The following is a 22,500-nucleotide window of genomic DNA, read 5'->3' on the forward strand; positions in this document are numbered from 1 at the left end:
TTCGTCATCCATGTGCTTCTTATTTTCAAGCGTGCACTATACCAAGATTACGTTTCATTTTGGTTTTTATTTTGTTATCGTTTATTTCAAATGAAATTATTTATTCTGTATTTAGTGTATCCTATATACGTTAATAAATTGTAGCCGTTATCTTCCTCTATTCTTTTGAAATAATACATAGGTTGGTATCATTTACTAGAGTCTTAATTATGTGTTTTGTATGTATATATATTCATCAAATAATTAATTAAAATACCTGATGATAGAGAGAGGTGTTCACTTTTATCACAACAATAATGTGTGCCTTTTGAGATAAATATAAAACATTGAGTTTTTAACTTTAGCGTCAACAAATTAATCTGTATTATGTAGGTGCTTCTTGAATCTGTATCGTTGTCAAGAAACGGTGTATTCTCTCTTCTGCCTGCAAGGATTCTTCTAGCTCGAATAATAAGTATTGACTCAAATTTTGGCACAAGGTCAGTAATTGTAAGGGGAAGAGATTAACCGATATCATTGCCTCCAGCGCATGACTGATACTTTATTTTATAATAATAATAATAATAACTTCGGTCTAAATAATAACGTGGACGTACTCTAAGAAACTCTCCACAAAACAAACTTAATCCAGTAAGATCGGTGCAATGGAAGGAAAACTTCGCGATACAACTATGGGAAAAGTCCTGTTAAAGCAAAGGAACTAAAACGGCAGAAAGAATTTTGTTACTTGCAATGTAGTTTTTCTCTTAAATGCGTGATATCTCAATGTGACATACACGAGACGTCGTAACCAGCACCAGGAACCTTGGAACAACACACTAATTACACAGTAGGTGCGTAAATTGAAATATCGCCTATACATGCAACTGTTAATGCATCCATGTGCACATGCTAATATTGATAAGCAACATAAAAATGCCTACACGACACACGCAGAAAATAAAAGAAAAACACATGTCACGAGCGACGGTGGGGTTCCTTGATTATCTCTAGAGGTCCTCCTGTATCAGCAGGTCCCCCTCACAATCACATTTTTTGTTTTCCCACATTTTTCTAGTGTCATATACTATATAAACTTCCCTTCTTCTAATGTATACCGTGTATTCTTTTTATGTTATCATCCCATTATACATAAATCCCCACATTGTATGTCTGCCTTTGTATTGTCTGCCTTTGTATTGTCCCCTCATCCTTCGCCCTGTTGGCAAATAAAAGAAATCATCATCATCATCATCATCATCATCATCATCATCATCATTATTATTATTATTATTATTGAGTGAGAGAGCAGTTCATGCCATCAAAGTGACACTGGGGTAAAATATACGAAACCCAATATACCCATCATGACTACCCGTCTGATAAGGGTACACCAGTTATTATTATTATTATTATTATTATTATTATTATTATTATATTGTTATCATTACTATTATCATTATCATTATCATCATCAACATCATCATCGTTGTTATTATTATTATTATTACTGGGTGAGAGATCAATGCATTCCATGAAAGTGATACTGAGATACAAATATACGAAGCCCAGTATACCCATCATGACAACCCGTTGGATAAGGGTACACCAGGCACATGCATCCCTACCATATGTGCGCAACATGGTAATATCATATCGCATAACTTTGCAGGTGGGGCACAGTTAAAACTTTCTCCAGGTCGAGTAGCCCATCCCGCTCAAAAGGTCCCTGAATAAAGGTTGTTTGAGGATGAACAAAACACCCATATTTCCAGAGGTTAATTATTCATACCCTAAATAATCCCTCTCAATACATTGCTATGATGCTCCCCCACTACTTCTGCTCGTGATCAGAGATGCACATATCGTCAACCATCAATGGACATGCTCGGCTGATTAAGGTCAAACAACTGACAAGCAAATCTGTGGTATCGAGCAGAATATCAGCTGTAGCCCATCTTTTATACCAAGACAGACCGTACATGATAACATTTCCAATCAGTAAAGAGCAGAAGCCATGACAGTCACCGACTGGTAGTGCATCGAGGTATTCATTATCATTAATAATGATAACAACAACAACAACAACAACAACAACAACAGCAACAATAACAACAACAACAACAACAACAACAACAACAACAACAACAACAACAACAACAGCAATAATAATAATTATAACCCTTTCCAATATAGGCACAAAGCCTGAATTTATATATATATATAAACAGAAGCACTTAAATAGGATAGAAGCAAGCTGTGAGAAACTATAGAGAACCGCGATCACAACAGACACACACACACGCGTATGCGCGCGCGCAAAAAAACACACAAAGTTGAAGCACTTTTTTTCACCTTTTTTTACTCTTTTACATACTACAATTAGCCGTCATTTTTGACGGCACGGGGCCAGCTATTAATAATGATAATATTAGTTGTAGTAGTAGTAGTAGTAGTAGAAGTAATAATAATAATAATAATAATAATAATAATAATAATAATAATAATTGATTGCCTGTCACCACTGATCTTTGTACTGTGCTTGATACCACTAACACTGATTCTGAGGAGAGCAAAAGCTGAGTATGTATTCAAAATCCGCCAAAAGAAAATCAACCATTTGTTCTTCGTGGATGGTAAAGATGAAGCCTAAGTCAGTTCCCTCGTTGATACGTTGTATACTTTCAGTATATCAGAATGGAGTTCGGACTGAGAAAGTGTGGTGCGTTAGTCTTGAAGGAAGGCAAAATCAAATGTATGGACGAGCTATCGATACCGTCGGGGGAGGTTATTAAACAGATAGAAGAGACTGGCCATAAGTACTTGGAGATATTGGAAATGGATAAATTGATGAGAAAGAAATGACAGCAAAATTTAAGGTGGAGGTACTTGCGCAGACTGAGACTGATCCTTAAGTGGAAATTAAACGGGCGGAATAAGAAGCCGGACATAGTCTTAATTGAGAAAGTAAGCAAACTATGCTGGATCATAGCTATAGCATGCCCGGCTGACAACAAGGTATACAATAAGGAAGAAAGAAAAGTCGATAGATATGACAGGTTAGCTTGGGAGGTTAGGCAGGTGTGGTCGATGAAATAGGTGGTAGTAGAACCAATAATTGTCGGAGCCCTGGGAACAGTGAGCAAAAATCTCGAGAAGTACATGGAACAAATAGGGGCTGCAATAAGGGTGGAGCACTTGCAGAAAACAGCACTGCTTGGAAACGCTCAAATACTCCGGAAGGTGCTCGAAAAATATGAGGTGTTACCTTGGTTCACAGGTGGTGAACAGCTGACACCGTAGCACATATCCAGCGTTAGAAGCTGCGCAAATGCAATAGTAATAATAATAATAATAATAATAATAATAATAATAATAATAATAATAATAATAATAATAATAATAATAATAATAATAATGAAAGTCTATGGCAGAAATGAGGCAGAAAATCCTGAATACGCTTGAAGTTGTAAGACATACAAGTATGAATGATAGAGAACCACTTCATAAACTCTCAAATACAAACCAAAATAAAAAAACAAATCCAAATTGGCAACTATGTAACAAATGAAATAATACGAGAATTAAAACGTGATTTACTGAGTTAAATGAATTATTATTTACGCTTCTGCTAGGGCAATTGAAACCAGCTGTATGCCCCCGAAAAAACAAAGAAAACAAAACCTGGGAAGAAATCAAACCTGGAGAAGTAAAATTGAAAAAGAGATTGAATTTATGAGGGGGAAATATCAATATTAAATGAACTAATATGTGGAAATGATGTAAGATCCAGAACAGGAAGAAAGATGAAGAGAAAATTTGATCCTCACCAAGAGAAGAACTGATATCCATAAAAGAAACGCTGAAACAAAAAGTCCAAGCAAAAGCCCAAAGAATACGAAGATTTGAGAAGAGAAACAAGTTTTACAAGCAAAATAAACTGTTCACATCCAATGCCAAAAAATTCTACAGAGAAATAGGGAAGGAGAAAGTAACCGTTAAAGAACCACCTCCCATGGAAGAAGTTCAAAACTTTTGGAAAAGGATTTGGAGTGACAAGAAGACGTACAACATAAATGCAGACTGGATTATACAAACTGAAGGATCCTACCAAAATTTACAACAACAAGCATGGGAAGACATCACAATAGCAAACCTAAGAAAGGCACTCACGAAGGCCCATAATTGGAAATCCCCCGGTAAAGATAGGGTGCCGAATTTCTGGCTCGCATCGCTCCCATGTGCACACGGTAAGCTAGTTCAGCTGCTCATGGAATTATGAGAGACCCAAAGAAAACACCTGAATGGTTAGCAAGTGGCATTACTTACCTACTCCCAAAGAATAACGAAACCAACCTTCCAAAAAACTATCGGCCTATAACCTGTCTATCCACCACGTATAAAATCCTAACATCTATCCTGGCGGAGAAAACATATGCATTCATGGAGAAGAACGATATTTTCCCCATTGAACAAAAAGGGTGCCGCCGAGGCTCTTACGGATGCAAAGATCAACTGCTAATCAATCGTATGATCCTTGAGAACTGTCACAACAAGCGTAGAAATCTCAGCACCGCATGGATTGACTACAAAAAGGCCTTCGACAGTATACCGCATCCATGGATCTTGAGATCGCTGGACATCTTCAAAATTTCCCCTGTGATTTCAAACTTCCTGAAGCACAATATGTCGTTGTGGAATACGAATCTCCAATTATACCACTCTAATGGAGTACTTGCCTCAGAAAATATAAACATCAACTGTGGAATTTTTCAAGGTGACTCACTTTCACCTTTAATATTCTGCATAGCCCTAATACCCCTTACAAGTGAATTAAACAGAACAGGGTATGAGTATAATATTGCCAATAAAAAAATAAGCCACCTATTTTATATGGATGACTTAAAACTTTATGGTAAAGACAATAATGAACTTGAAGGCCTATTGCACACCGTGAAAGCATTCAGCGATGACATCGGGATGGAGTTTGGACTTGAGAAGTGTGCCAAGGCCACTTTCCAGAAAGGGAAAGTGAAGACCACAAATTCAGTCGTGTTAGATGTTGACACAGTCATAAGAGAGCTTGAGCAAGAACAAACATACAAATATTTAGGGATAAATGAAGGCTCTGGTATTCAGCATGCAAGCATGAAAGAGAAAATCAGGAAAGAATGTTATAGGAGAGTTCGTGCAGTCCTGAAATCTGAACTAAATGCACGTAACAAGGTGTTAGCTATAAATTCCTTAGCAGTTCCAGTTGTTACTTATAGCTACAATGTGTTGAACTGGAATATGAGTGAAGTAAAGAATATAGATAGGAAAATACGCAAGCTGCTGAGTTGTAATAGGATGCACCACCCAAAGGCAGACGTAGATCGCCTTTACCTTCCCAGAGCCCAAGGAGGTCGAGGCCTGATCCAATTTGAACTAGCTTACAAAACAACCACAATTGGACTGGCCAAATATCTCGAAATATCGAATGACTGGATGCTAAAGCTCGTGGAAAATCACGAGAGACGAAAGAAGCTTCATTCTCATAATAAAGGAAAGCAAAAAATTTGCTATTGATCTCGTGCAGGATACCCAAACTGAACAACCCGAGGGAAGTACGGCAACTATTGTTGCAAAGAAGGTGAAAATGATGGCAATGAAAAAAGCGCACGAGCAATTGGCTGATAGGTGGGAGGAGAGAAACCTCTGCACGGCAAATATGTGACCCGCAGCAAACAAGCTGATGTTGACCAGAAGCAAACCCATCGGTGGCTACGGAGCTCAGGGCTAAAAGCAGAGAGCGAAGGTTTCATCCTGGCTGCTCAAGATCAAAGCCTATTAACCCGGAACTACCAGGCCAATGTGATGAAAAATGGAGCAGACCCAAAATGCCGATTCTGCAACGACATGATTGAAACAGTGGACCACCTAATCTCTGGATGTAAAGTCTTAGCACCAGTGGAGTATAAATTAAGACATGACAGAGTTGGCCAATATCTCCACTGGCTAATAAGTCGGCATTACAATATCAAAACTGCCGACAAGTGGTATAATCACCACCCTGAGGCTGTAACTGAAGGAGAAAATGTAACCATTCTGTGGGACTTTCCAGTACATACAGACCGAACCATCAAGGCCAATAAACCAGATATTGTTGTGAAAGACCAAAACAATAAAGTTTGCTTATTGATCGACATGAGCATCCCCTGTGATCATAATATCTCAGCGAGAAGAGTTTGACAAGCTCAGAAAATATAAAGACCTACTCATTGAAATTGAGAAAATGTGGCATCTCAAGGCGGTTACAATACCAGTGATCGTAGGAGCACTAGGAATGATCAAAAGAAGGGAACCGAAAATTATATGAGAATGATCCCTGGCTTACCATCCCTGCAAGAAGTGCAAAAGATTGTCTTAACTGGTACATCACACGTATTGAGAAGAGCATTGTCGATGTGAGAACTGTTGCTGCTCATGTATTTTAATTTAACTTTAAAAAAAAAAAAAAAAAAAAATGAACGATCTACTGAGTTTGGTTTAATGGCCTACCATTGTATACTATGAGTTTCTTTGCCGTAGGAGTCGGGAAGACACTCGGCAAGAAATGGAAGCAAATTTGAAAGAAGAAAAAAAAAGTAATAATCATAATAATAATAATAATAATAACAACAACAACAACAACAACAATGACAACAATAATAATTACGGACATTAACAAAAGTAACAAAACTACATTCGGTTCTACTACCTGTGTAATCAACACTGTATATTTCCACACATAAATAACTCCCCAAACTATGACACAATATATACAACTTTACTAACCAATGAACATATTATATATCTCACAGAACAACATATTCTACTCAACTATCTCTTATGAGGAGCCACACACTTCATGTTCTACTCAATCACCTCCCTACACTATGACAGGATTGACACATACGATACGTCACAGTGTCACCAATCAATATAATAACACCACTTACATGGCATACATTTTATACACTCAGGGTCCCTAGGCTGTAAAAAGGTCCATCAACAAACAAACGCTACATTAAATATACAATTTAAAAAAACAAGGCAAATAGAAAACGCTGTAAAATGGATTTTACACACAAACATTTTATGCCCTCCCAAAGGACGGACTTCCATACATTTTTCACACTCACCAGCAATATAGAAGTGCACCTGGTGTTGAAGGAAAATACTCGAAGGAAATTACTGAAACTCTCTCTCTCTCTCTTTCTTCCACCCTCTCGTGGTCCCTACTCTCCTCCTCACCTCTTTTTATACATATATATATAATATATATATGCATGTATATAACATATATATATTATATAAATACATATGAGTATATACATATATATATATATATACATGTATATATATATATATATATTACTTATATATATATACATATATATAATATATAACATACATACATACATGCATACATATATATATGTATATACATATATATATATATATATATATATATATATATATACACACACACACATATATATATATACATGTATATATATATAAATGTATATTTATATATATATATACTTATACATATACATATATATATATATATATATATCTATATATATATATATCTATATATATATATATATATATATATATATATATATATGTATGTATGCATATATATATATATATCTATATATATATATATATATATATATATATATATATATATATATATATATAATATATATATATATATATCTATATATATATATATATATACATATATACTTTATTTAAAAGCAGCAGAAATATAACAAAAGCTGTTACTCAGAGGTTCCCGTTCCCGTTCGTCACGGGAATGTGAAACTGAGTAACAGCTTTTGTTATATTTCTGCTGCTTTTAAATAAAGTATATATGTATATATATATATTTGTGTGTGTATGTCTGTTTCTGTTCCCTTCGCCATCGCTTGAAAACCGATGCTGGTGTTTTATGTCCTCGTAACGTAGCGGTTCGGCAAAAGAGACCGACAGGCTTACAAAGAAAACTCCTGCAGTTGAATTCTTCGTCTAAAACCCTTTCAGACGGTGCTCCAGCATGAATGTGGTCAAATGACTGAAACAAGTAAAAGGAAAGAATATATATATACATACACACATACACACATATATATAAGCATATACATACATACATACATACATACATACATACATACATACATACATGCATACATACGTATGCAAACATAGGTATAAGCAAACATAGGTATTAGCGTAAGCATGTAAAGTGCCAAAAATAGAACGAGCGTGGAGAAGGAGCGAGAGGGGGAGAGAAAGACGGAATACTAGAGAGAATGAGAGAGAAATAAAGAACGAAGTAAATTAGAGAGGCTGACAGATAGATAAGGGATTCGATAGCAGATGAGAATAATCGATAAGCTTAAAATTAAAAACAAAAATATCAGTTACTCTTGGTTGAAAGGGAGGTAACTGTAAATCAAGGGAGATAAATATATTCGATGCTGGAATATAACATAGAAGCGCAAAGATGTGTTTTACGTATGGACGGAGCGCGTAGTTAAATGACTCAAATTTGCTGTTGTTAAGAACTTAAGATATTGGTGTTCATTAGAGAAGAAACTTATTTTATGGAAGACAGCAACACAACGTCCCAATTAATACAGTATCACTAATTGTAATCATCATCATCATCATAATCATCGGCAGCAGGAGCAGCAGCAGTAACAACAACAATACTGTTACCACTCCTTTATAAACGTCATTATCAACATCAGAGGCTGCTACCCCACTACCATCACCAGAATACCCCACCACCACCACTACCGTCATCATCATCATCATCATCTGCAGTTATGTCTCTTGCAAATCAAAGTTCAGAATGACTATGCCACACGCACAAGCACTGAGTGTATGTGTGTATGTGTGTGTGTGTTTGTGTGCGAACGTGTGTGTGTGCACGTGTGCGTGTACGCACGAGTGCGCGCGCGTGAATGTGTGTGTGTGCTTGTGCGTGTGTATATGTGTGTGTGTATGTCACACACATGCTTATGTCACCTATCTACCTATCTATCTATCTATCTATCTATCTATCTATCTATCTATCTATCTATCTATCTATCTATCTATCTATCTATCTATCAATCTTTCTATCTGTGTGTCTATGTCACACACATGAATATACTAGGGTTAGTCAACAATTATACGCACTCAGTTTTTCGACATAGACTCATTGCGTTTCGATGCCCTCCTTCCTGCCATCCAAAAGCTTGCTTATTCCATTCGAGAAGAAGGATTTCGACTGGTCGTGCAGACATTTATGCACTGCTTTCTACACTTTCCACACTTCTTCGTCCATAGCAAATCGACGACCTCGTAAAAGGATGTTTGAGTGGTCCAAAGAGGTGGTAGTAGGAAGAGTTGAGATCTGGACAGTATGAAGGGTGTTCCGGCAACTCGAAGCCCAATTTTTTCCGGAATTGAACGATGTGTGAGATCGCCTGTGGGCATGCGTTGTCGTGCAACTGTAACACTAATTTTGACACTAGACGTCGGTGTTTGGTGCGACTTGCTGGTTTCAGTTTCTTGGCCAGCATTTCACTGTAGCCTACACTAGTGACTGTAGGCCCCTTTTCCAGGTAATATTCTAGTATAATCCCTTTTGTGTTCCCCCACCAAATAAAACGTTAGCGTCCCTATTTCTGCGGAATTTCTGTTTCCCTGGCAATTCCGGGTATTTCCACTCTATAGTTTGCCTTTTGGATTCTGACTCAAAGTGGTTACTCAGGTCTCATCTGTGATCATTATATTTTTCTGTTCTTTTTTTTTAAAGGAAGCTTAGCTTTCTTTGTTGTTGCGCTGGATTATGCTTTAACAAATCTCCCCACGATTGCACTTCTGCACTTCAGTGAGCTTTCTTGGCACGCATCTCTTTCAGACTTTATGATAGCGAAGCTTTTCGTGGATGATTTTATATACGGAATCATGACTAATTTGCAGAGAATATGCCACCTTATCGCTGATAATTTGTCGGTTCGCCAAAGCCACCTTTCGAGCTTGTTGAATCTTCACATCAGTCGTTAAAGTTGATGAAGGTCCACCTCCCTCTTCGATCTTCCCACTTGTCCTGGCATTTTAAAATTCTCAATACACTCGAACACATTTCAACGCAAAAGAGCGCTGTTCTCATACTGCAGCAGGAGTCTGCGCTGATTTTTAGCCCGAACACACTTTCACTCCAGGGAAATTGGATCACTCACCTCTGTTCTTCCTTGGTGCACACTGCCAGAAGAGCAGCCATGTTTGCTCTGTGACACAAGAAAGAAAACTGGAGCAATCACAGTCAAACCTCGGTTACTTAACTACAAGTGTACCATATTTCAGCTCGCGCGAACTGAGGGGAGTGCAGTCACCTTAAAAATGGTTTTGGCGAAAGTGCGAATAACGTTTGGCTTACCCTCGTATATATGTTTGTATGGAAAAGCGAACGTTAAAATGATGAAGATTATGATATATACATACATGCATATAGATATGTACGTATGTATATATGTATGTATGTATATATGTATGTATGTATGTATGTATGTATGTATGTATGTATGTATGTATCTATCTATCTATCTATCTATCTATCTATCTATCTATTTATTTATCTGTCTGTCTGTCTGTCTATGTATCTATTCATACACCCATCCATCCATCCATCCATCCATCCACAAAAACACCCACCGACCCACATCCACCACCCATTCATCTATCTATCTATTTGTCTGTCTGTCTGTCTGCCTGTCAGTCTGTCTATCTATCTATCTATCTATCTATCTATCTATCTATCTATCTATCTATCTATCTATCTATCTATCTATCTATCTATCTATCTATCTATCTATCTATCTATCTATAAATACAAACATACAGGAGTCGACTGAAAAGTTTATAGGCCAGCCAAGATACTCTCATGAAATGTTACCAAATGAGGTGATTTTTCAGGATTGTCCCCCTTGCGGTGTACACAATTCTTCCATCGTTGTTGCAGTGCTTGAATCCCATTGGTGCAGAAGCTTTCATCGTCTTGGTCAAAAAAGTTATCAACAGCACACATGACGTCATCATGCGATACTGGATCCCATCCAATTTCATGTTGGGGAATATATGATAGTCAGATGGGGGAAAATCAAGAGTATAGCAGGGACGGGCTGATCAACCATTGAAATGAAGGACTTGCGTGCTGGAGCATTGTCCTAATAAAACAAGACCCCTTTCGTCAGTTTACCTGGGCGTTTGATCTTAATAACCTTTCGTAGATGCCTGAGCAAGCTGGCATAATATTCTCCATTGATGGTGTAGCCATTTTGAAAATAGTTAATATACATAATGCCTTTTGCGTCCCAAACAAAACGGAGACAATCACCGTCCCTGCAGATGAAGTGACCTTGAGAGCAGGTGAGGGGTGTGCTTCAATTGCATGGATTGTTTCACTGACTCTGGCTCAAAAGGATGAACGATTAAGCCAGCTGGCTTCTTTCAAGTTTATTAAAATATTCTTTTCTACTTTAGGAACAAGGCTTGAAATTTTTGGTGAGTCGATTAGGTCGATCCCAGTACGCAACTGGAACTTAATTTATCAACCCCGAAAAGATGAAAGACAAAATCAACCACGGAGGAATTTGAACTCAGAACGTAAAAACAGACGAAATACTGTTAAGCATTTCGCCCGGCGTGCTAAGGTTTCTGCCAGCTCGCCGCCTTCAGCCTTAGTAATATTGTTAAAGAAACAGTGCTACTAAAGCAACTTCCAAAAGATACTGAACTCAACACATTTAGGCTACCATTTGCAGATATTCCAACAGTTGATGAGGTTGTACATGAAGTTATAATGCTCCTACAAATCTGACTTGAGTTCCAGTGACAATGAAGCAATCAAAGATCAAAGCAGCTTTATGCATAACGCTGCATACTGCATTAATGTTGGGATTACTAAAAGTTGTGCTACTTAGAAGTGATTCATGGGGGCACAATGTGCATTTGCACCACTACATCATGATACATATATATATACACACACACACACATATATATATTATATATATATATATTATTCCAAATGTATAGTATTAAACATCCATCACGGCTGACCTTACCAATCTGTTTCACGTAAAGAATACAATGGAGTGTTAGGCAACAAACCGATTATATAACTTTACGCTCATCAGAGCAAGCCGATATAGAAGGAATATGGTAATTGCTCTCTATTATCGGAGGTGGATTAGCACAACGGGTCAGCGGCTCTAGTGAAAAAGGTGGTGAAATGAGAAAAGGCTAGAGGATTAGTTTAGGAGTTAGGTATGCTGTGAAGCCAACAACATTTATCTTGAAGTCAGAGAAGTAAGTATTATTAATGTGGTGCTCCTGTGGGGATGGCTTGTGTAGTATGTGTAGCAGTGTCATATGTATAATTATTTCGGGGGGTGTAGGTATATATAACAGTGTTCGTTGGTCTGTTTTCATTCTGGAAAGTATAAAGCCGTGGGTGGGTGTTCTTTATATATATATATATATATATATATTATATATATATATATATATGAGTTCAGCAAAAATTTAGATTCAGATGAATATAGTACTTAAGTTGAAGTACCAGAATTTAGTACGGTATTATCCATACAATTTAAAATAAGGTGATTAGAATAAAATAAGCAACAAGTATATCCAGAGGTAATGCAGTACGATCGTTTCACGCAACTCCATTTAATTGAACAATGCAACCATTACATCACTTTAAATGCAGAGCAATCCTCAGCTGCACAAAGGCAGAATTTAATTAAATTAAAATAGATGGACACATTAGTATAATTTTGCCTGAAATCTCCAAGACGTTAAGGAGATAGACAAAGAACATGCAAAGAACATTTAGAAACTACTTGTTACAGATTTTGCTTATCACTGTTATATGGGGTCAGTTTTAATTTATAGACTAGTTTTATCAAATACTTGTATATCTAAGGCCGAATCTGTTAGGAGTAGGGCTGGGTATAGTCATAAGAATCAAGACTTATTTGAAGCAATTTCATGAGATTTAGTAAAGGAAAACTTAAATCAAGATGTTAGCAGAAAATTAAGGGCTCTGGCCACTAGCAGACCATTGATAATGAAAACAGGGGAAATCTTATCATGTAGAACTATAGTTAAATATTTTAAACAATATTGTCATATTGTATAAAGTTAAAGTTTAGGATTATTCAGAGGATTATTAAGAAGAATAATTATAACAAAAGGATAAAATGTTTTATGAATACTTTTGAGTATATAACAAACTTTTACCACAATAGAGGGAGGAAAAGAAAATTATCCAGAAATAGTTTAATATCAATACATATTATAAACTTAAATACTAACTTATCTGATGGTATCAGTGCATATTGATCAATTGGTATATACTGGTATTTAATGAAGGAATACTGAGGTAAAAGAACATGCAAACTATAAATTAATTTTAAGTAGTCATTATACCAGTATTGTTATATATAAGCTAAGTATGAATTTATAGAGGTACAAAAATTAGATATATTTTTAAAATAAATAAATAAAGGCTATTATAAAATAATAAAGAAATAAAATAATCAGGTAGATAAAGGCCCTTATAAATACTAAGATCAGGAGGGTAGAGCACTTTAATAAAAGGATAAATCAAGTAACTTCTAAAGATCATTTCAAACAATATTGCCATATTGTATAAAGTTAAAATTTAGGGTAGTCAAGAAGATTATTAAGAATGATAAAACAAAAGGATAAAACTTCTATGAATACTGTTGAGTATATACTAAAATTTTACCACAATAGAGAGAGAAAAGAAAATTACATAGTTTATTATTATAGTTTATTATTTATACTTATTTATCTAAATACTAACTTAGATGGTATCTATGGAGATTGACCAATTGGAATTTAACTGGTATTTAATGAAGGAGCACTGAGGCTAAAGAACATGTTAATCATATACTAATTTAATTAAATTGAATTATTTTAAGTTGTGGAGATACCGGTATTGTTTAATTATATAAGCTAAGTATGATTTGATAGGGGTACAACGATTAGATTTATTAAAGGCTATTATAAATAATAAAAAATGATCAGGTAGGGTAGTGCACAAAGAAAAGGAATAAAGATAGCCTACTCACTAAAACCATTACAAAGTATACATACCTAATTAACTTCAATAGAGAAGATTTATATGAAATTTATGATAATTTAAGTATTGTGAACTAAAAGTTGTTTATTAACTTATTTAGCTTAAAACAATCAAGACTGATACCCGGTATTTGTTAAAAGAATATTGTTATTTAAAAGAACATGCTAATTATATACTAATTTTAAATGAAGAGGTATAATATAGGTTTTAAAAGCTATTAGTGTTGATCCGTACATGATATTAGTTTCTTAGGGGTACTTAATTAGAAGGTCTGCTTGTATAAAAGCCAATACATCCATCCATCCAACCAACCATCCATACATACATACATACATACATACATACACACACATACATACATACATACATACATACATACATACACACACATACATACATACATACATACATACATACATACATACATATGTATATATATATATAATATATATATATATATATATATATTACATATATATATATTACATATATAAATATACATATATTGAAGCTGCTTATGATAAACATAAACAGTTTTATCAAACTGTTACCGTTGTTAAAATTTGTTGGATCCCAAACATATTCATTGCTGTATACACTCTCTGTTTAATGTTATCATTCGGTTATTGTTATTTCAAATCTACATCTCAAACCAGCAAAATAAGCGGCCTTAACACCCAGGATCTGGGTTCCAACATCTCCGAAATCAAATTTGCCTTTTATCCTTTCGGGGTCGATGAAATAAGGTACCAGTTAAATACCAGGGCCGATGTAACCGACTAACGCTTTCACGTAAACTTGCTTTAAATAACCATGGGACTGCATCGAGAAAGTTCCCTTCCGGCAAGGTTGTTTGTGAAAGCCCAGCGGTCGCCCATGCATACCAGTCTCCCATACCCCGTTCCACCGATGTTGCTCAAGGGAAAGGCAGAGAGGATACACCTTGGCAACAGTAACATTGCAAGTCATTTCTACGGCTGAGTGAACTGGAGGAACGTGAAATAAAGTGTCTTGTTCAAGAACGCAACATACAGCCCGATACGGGAATAGAATTAAAAATCGGACGCTATAACCACTGAACAATGCACCTTCACTCTTGTGTGTGTATACATACATACGTACACGTACACACACACACACACGTACACACACACACACACACACACACACACACACACACACACACACACACACACATATATATATATATATACATACACTACTGCTCTATAACTTAGAGTGTGCTTCTTTTCCGGATTTATAGTTCACTGACAGCATATCTATCTATCATTCTATCTATCTAACTATATATACACACATACATATAAATATATATACACACACACACATATATATATATATGCATGTATATGTGTATTATATAAATATATGTATATATGTATGTATATATATATATGTATATGTGTGTATATATATATACATACATGCATATACGTGTATGTGTGTATAAATATAAGTGCATATATGTATATGTATAAGTATCTATAAGTATATATGTGTATATATATATGTACATCTGTCTATCTATCTATTTATCTATCTTTGTATGTATGTGTGTATGTATATGTATGTATGTATGTATGCATGTATGTATTAATATATTGTTATGAATGCGTTAGTGATGTAAATGTGTTTGAAATCTCCAGACACAAAGAGACGCAGGAATAATTCATCACAGACATGTCCGCAGGAAATTGATAACGTCGTCGCAACATTAACAATGATGTCCTTAGATTCACATCTACATTTTTATACTATATATATATATTTAAGTACATATATGTATGTTTATATATATATATACATATATATATATATATATATATGTATGTATGTGTGTGTGTGTGTGCGTGCATGTACATATACATATACACACACATACACACACAAAAATACAAATTTATATATATTGAGAGTGTTATGTCTAAATACACACAGATATATATCTTATATATATATATATATATACATATATATGTATATATATACACACATACATACACATATACATATTATATTGTATTTGATTTTATTAAATTCTATGTATGGTTTCATTTTCGTAAGCTTCCTATTATTGGCTGTCTCCCTCTCATTTTCTCTCTCTTTTTCTCTCTATACAAACAAACAAACGTGCTGACTATAATTTCTATTGAAAATCTGTAGAGATAAGTTTAAAAAGTGACTGGATTGCACTGCTAAAACAGTAGGACACAATATTGACTTATAAACCTTTAATATACTTGATAGCAAAATATAGTGCCCCTACCAGCGATTAATATTTACGGTCTACCATCTTGCCAGGAATGTGTTTAATATGTAAAATTGGTATAACCAACTGTGTTACACCGCTAAATTTAGTGACTATTTAAACAATGTATTCGTAGATGGTCAAAGGGTTGGATGTGGTACTGATGAAAGAGCAAGAACTCCTGAAATATGGATGTACACCCAATACCTGTTTCTGTATCTTCGATCACATAGTTTGCATGGACGTATTCGTGTACGAAACGTCTTAATTTCCAGTGCTGTCTATAATTTCTAGAAGTTCTAGCAAATTTGTTGAGATGACTTTAAAGATTGATTGACTCGTACAGCTATCACGGTAGAACACACTATTGACTTATAAAACCTTTAATATACTTGGTAATATATTATGGCTGCATAATGAAATACACTGTCATTATCAGAAATTAACACACACACACACACGCACACACACACACGCATACACACACGCACACACACACACACGCGCGCACACACGCACACACACACACACACATATGTATGAGTATGTATGTGCGTGCACGTGCGTATATGTATATATACAACTATATTTATAATATATGCCTGTGGTTTGAATGCATATTGTAGTAGTAATGTTAGTAGTAGTAACATTTGACCTGTTAGACGCTGTCTTTGAATCATATTCGTATATTTATGCGTAATTGTAAGATCTTCTCTACCCTGATGACGGAAGCTTGTCTTATCCAATATTAATTGCATCCATTATGGCTGCATATTCTGATGAACTGCATCTACCAACATTATTATGGATCTCCAATCCCTCAGAAACAGCTTTCTTCCACCACTTTAAGTTTCTCTGTCGTAAAAATTCATCGTCTGAAGATCTCCACCTTTTGCTTTCTCTCGTTTTGCATGTACACAAATATATATATATTTTATATTTCATACCCAAAATATTATATTTGATATATCTATTATACTTAATATATTTAATTATCTAATTTGCCTATCCGCATAATTGCCTCTATCATATCTTATGCATGCATATCCATCTATATTTACTTCTACACTTACATATATACACCACATAAATATACACGCATATATTTAAACATACATACATATACATACACACACACTCATGTACGCACGCACAGACACACATACGTGTGTGTGTGTTGGTGTGCGCATATATGCATGTAAGCAATATAGACAATGAAGGTCATGGCAAAATTATTGGTGGACGAAATTATGGTTTCTAATCTCACACGTGTTTCTTTTCCCCAATAATTATCTGAAGCGACGCCATTTTCCTCAAGAAGACAAAACAGAACATCACTTAATATTAACATCACTTTAATACTGATTTTAAATTATTGGCACGACTCCAGTAATTTCAGTTGTTGGCGGGTAAGTCAATTATATCGACCCCAGTGCTCAGATGATACTTATTTTATCGACCCCGACCAGATGAAAGGCAAAGTGGACTTGCCGAATTTGAACTCAGAATATAGTGACATTGAAATGCTACTAAGCATTTTGCCCGGCGTGCTAACGACTCTACCACCTCGCCGCCTTAAACATCACTCTAATATTGCAGTAAGAACCACAATAGCAAATATTTTTCAAAACTTATTTGCTAAATACCTCCATTTTCTCTATAAACACCGCCAAATATTCGGTACAAACATAATCAAATTCATGAATTCTACCACAGCAAACGTTGTAAACATAAATTTCTTTAAAATTCTTCAAACTCATTGAAATATCAATACAACCAATAGTAACTACAACTCCATAAGCAGTACCATATGTTCATTAAAGGGAAGCTTCTTAATTACATAACATACCAATGCACAATAAAAACTAATCTATCTCTCCTCACTCTAACTCACTATATATATGTAAGCGTATATGCGTGTGTATATATGTATATATATATATATATATATATATATATATATGCACATACATACGCATGTATGTATGTATGTATGTATGTATGTATGTATGTATGTATGTATGTATGTATGTATGTATGCATGTATGTATGTATGTATGTACAATTCAAACATCAAGTCAAACATCGCTATAACCAACACACACATTTTTTCGTAACAAAGCTAGAAATAAAGACAGCTCATTATTCTCATTTATATGAGAAGTGTAAAACAAAAATTAACTATAAAATATGTAATGGAATATAATTACGAATGCTAGATTATATAAGGGAAAAAAAAGCATAATTTATGCGCTACAAACACCTACGAAATCATATTTGATGAAAAGAACACTCATATAAATAGACATTGGAAAATAATCTTTTCCTGCGGACATAACTTAAAGAAAACTTTGAGAAACTTTAAAACCTATAATGTACTATCCCGATAGTTAGAGGAATGCTTTTAATAGCGTACTCTCTTATCTTCACCACACATCAACCAACGCTTTGACTTTTTGAAAATCTCTGTTACCTAGAGTAAAACACAATGTTTGCCGTGACCATCCAACAGAATTTATGCATATAAACTGTGTTTTCTATATACATACATCTAACAAAGATTTTTTATATCTACATAGGTACATCTTGTTTGGTCAACTTATGTACGAAAGTGTATCTGTGCATGAATTATGTTTCCAAGAGACAGTGAGAGAGGTGGGGTGGGAGAGAGAAAAATGAGAGAGAACATGAGGGTGTTCATATGATAGAAATTGAGTGACAGATATTGAAATCCTTTAAAAAATAGATTACAATTTCTTTTTTATCTTTGCATAAATAAAGTCCTCCAAATGAGTTGTTCTGTTTTTGTTTTTGTAAAATTCACCTACTACAACCACATACTTTCCATATAATTTAAAATATGTTATAAATCTTTTATTTTCTTTCTTCCAAAGAAACGTTCTCCACATATATTTCAAACAATAAATTTTAAGTCTTATTTCAAAACAGACAAACTTCATTTATAACTGGCCAATAAAACTTTAACATTGCAAAACCTGAACCTAAGATGCGTCTCCACCTGAGAAACCTCACAAGGCTTTTACGATGTGTGTATTAGCCGAGTAGTGTTTGCCTTTAATAATACAGAACTCATCTTATTTTACAACTAAGTACTTCGTTCTTACATTCAAGCTTGGATTTGTATTGTTACTTGAGTATTAGATATTTGTTACAACTCTCTCTTTCACTCTCTTTCTCTCTCCTTATATATATATATACGGATAATTGATAATGTTATTTTAAAGCCTGACAAACTTTCACGAGGAGAAAAAGAAATATATATTTGTAGCATTGAATTATTTTTGAAATACTTAGTGTATGTGTGTAATATGTGTTTTTGTATGTATATATTTATTTGTATAGACATAAATGAATATGTATATTGCATTTATAAATTTGTTTGCGAGATTCCTAATGTGAAGTCGTTTGTTGAAACAGATATTGTTATATTTCGAGGTGGTCATTTTTTTCTTGCCAAATAAACACACGCACTATATATTCGTTCTTCACTCGTTTATTATTGGTTTTATTTTATCATACATCTATTGTATGGAAATTTTTCGTCACAAACCTGCGACCCCTTCAGTGACTCATCCATCCCACGTGTCTACTCCTGTTCTGTTTAATCCAGAATGGACTAAAAAATGACCGTCCCGAAATATAACAACATATTAATATTATAATTATCTATCTTTTAGCATTTGCTTGTTGCACCCATGAGACTACGACCATGCAGGGAATTTTAGAAGAATTTTAGTTGAATGAATCGACCCCAGTACTTATTTATTTCAAACATAGTACTTATTCTATCAGTGTGTTTTACTGACCCGCTAAGTTATGGGAGTCGTAAACACTAACAATTATTATGAAGCGGTGTTGGGGAACAAATATAGACAAATACACACATACACACACATACACACACATGCGCACACACACACACACACACGCACACACACATGCGCGCGCGCACAACACACACACACACACACGCACACACACACACACTCACACAACCATATCAGCGTATCAACCTGACCGTAAGATGCTATTGTACACTGCCAGTTTTGTCTTGATTGGGTCATTGTTTTCCATCTTGATCTAAAACGCTTAGCTAAACCGTTTTCCACCACCGTGGAGGCCTTTCCGTTCTTTTGGATACCACTTGGCAACTGTGCGGGGCCACTTGTCTGTGAGCCTTGTGACATATTCGGCTCAGTGGTACTTATACTCTCGGGATTTTGCGATCACATCGCTCACCTCGCTCAATTCACTCCGTTCTCCTCGCTGAAATCACAGACGAGCTGCAAATCAGGCTGACGAAGCTGGAGCCTTATAAATTAACAGTAGGCCTTGAAATGAAACACTTGAATACAAAATATAGGCAGTCGGAAGACGTTGCACAAGGCCGAAAAGAGCCGGGAGGCGACGAAATCGAGGAGGGAAAGGAGTGCGTCTACTTAGGGCACAGTGAGCATGCGCCGAGATATGGATGCTGGCACAAAGGGCCATGGATAGATTCATTCTAGGAATATCATTAGGAGAGAATATTCGAAATGAAATAATTCGAGAACTCTGTGTGTGTGTGTGTTTTGTGTGTGTTTTGTGTGTGTGTGTGTGTGTGTGTGTGTGTGTGTGTGTGTGTGTGCGTGCGTGCGTGTGTGTGCGTGTGTGTGTGTGCGTGTGTATGTACGCAACATGTATCTTTTAGTTTCTGTCGACCAAATCCACTCACAATGCTTCGGTTGACCCGAGACTTGAGTGGACTATAATACAAGAGATTCTTCCTCCTCCTCCTCCTCTCCTCCACCACCACCTCCTCTTCCTCATCCCCTTCTTCTTGACATATAGCGACTGTGATGGATGTGACATCATAACTGTGATCGTACGAAGTCGATCAAAGGATGAAATGTCACAAACTACGTGAACTTGATATCGTTGGAAAACTAATAGAATGACTAGGTGGATTTTTTAAAAGATAGGAGTCAGACGGTTTCAGTCAATGCTGCTCTGTCTTAGAAGACGTCAATTCTCAGTGAAGTCTCACGGGAAATATACCGGGACCACTACTATTTGTGTCAGCCCCGTCAGACACGCGCTCAGGCATAAAGCCAGCCACACTCATCAGTTGTACTGATGGTACAAAAATATTAAAAGCAATCAAAGACTCAAAACTATGGAAAGACTGGAATTTACATTTTGGCTGCTCAAATCAACATAGGGTTCAAAGTCGACTAAGTTTCAAGCACGCCGCTATCAATCCATAAACAGACCGCAATCAGATGGTACAGGAAATATTGCAATCCCGTGTGTGCGTGACTTGGGAATCTATATTAGTACCGATGCAACGTTCCGTGTGCATATTACAAAGATTGCTGCAGTGAGCAGGCGTTTGACTGGTTAGATTCTGAAATCATTCAGGACACGGAGAAAGGAAACCGTGTTAACCCTCTGGAGAACATTTGTGCTCAGTAACCTGGATTACTACACCTCATTATGGTCTTCAATCTAATATATCTTCTGCATGGCACGTCCTGTAAGAATAAGACTTGAGTAGTAGCAATGATTACATCATTAAAGCCAGAACTTAATACTACATAAGACGAAATTTTGATCTTTGTTGTATGTATTGCAAAACACCATTCTTCGTAGTGACTATTTGCAGGTCACTGAGTGGAATGTGTTGTGCTGCTAGAACTTTCAAACAGACAATTAAACTACGGGACATTGTGGTGCATTAGAGTTTGCAACACTCGCAACATATATCCATGCATAAACACACGCAGATACAGACTGAAAGAAGCACAAACACACACATATATATTTATATGTATGAAAAAGGCCATATGTATATTTGTGTATGTGTGTTTGTGTTTATATATGCATACATTTCTATCAATATCTATAAATATAAGGACACCTATAAGTATTACATATAAATACATATATATATATATACTTTTATTTTCACATTACTGATGAAGGACTCAGGTCCGAAATGTCAAGAAACATTCTCTTCCTTTTAAACTTTAAACCAAAACAACAGTGG

This window comes from Octopus sinensis, linkage group LG2 (genome assembly GCF_006345805.1).
Source record: "Octopus sinensis linkage group LG2, ASM634580v1, whole genome shotgun sequence".
In the NCBI taxonomy this organism is placed as follows: Eukaryota; Metazoa; Mollusca; class Cephalopoda; order Octopoda; family Octopodidae; genus Octopus; species Octopus sinensis.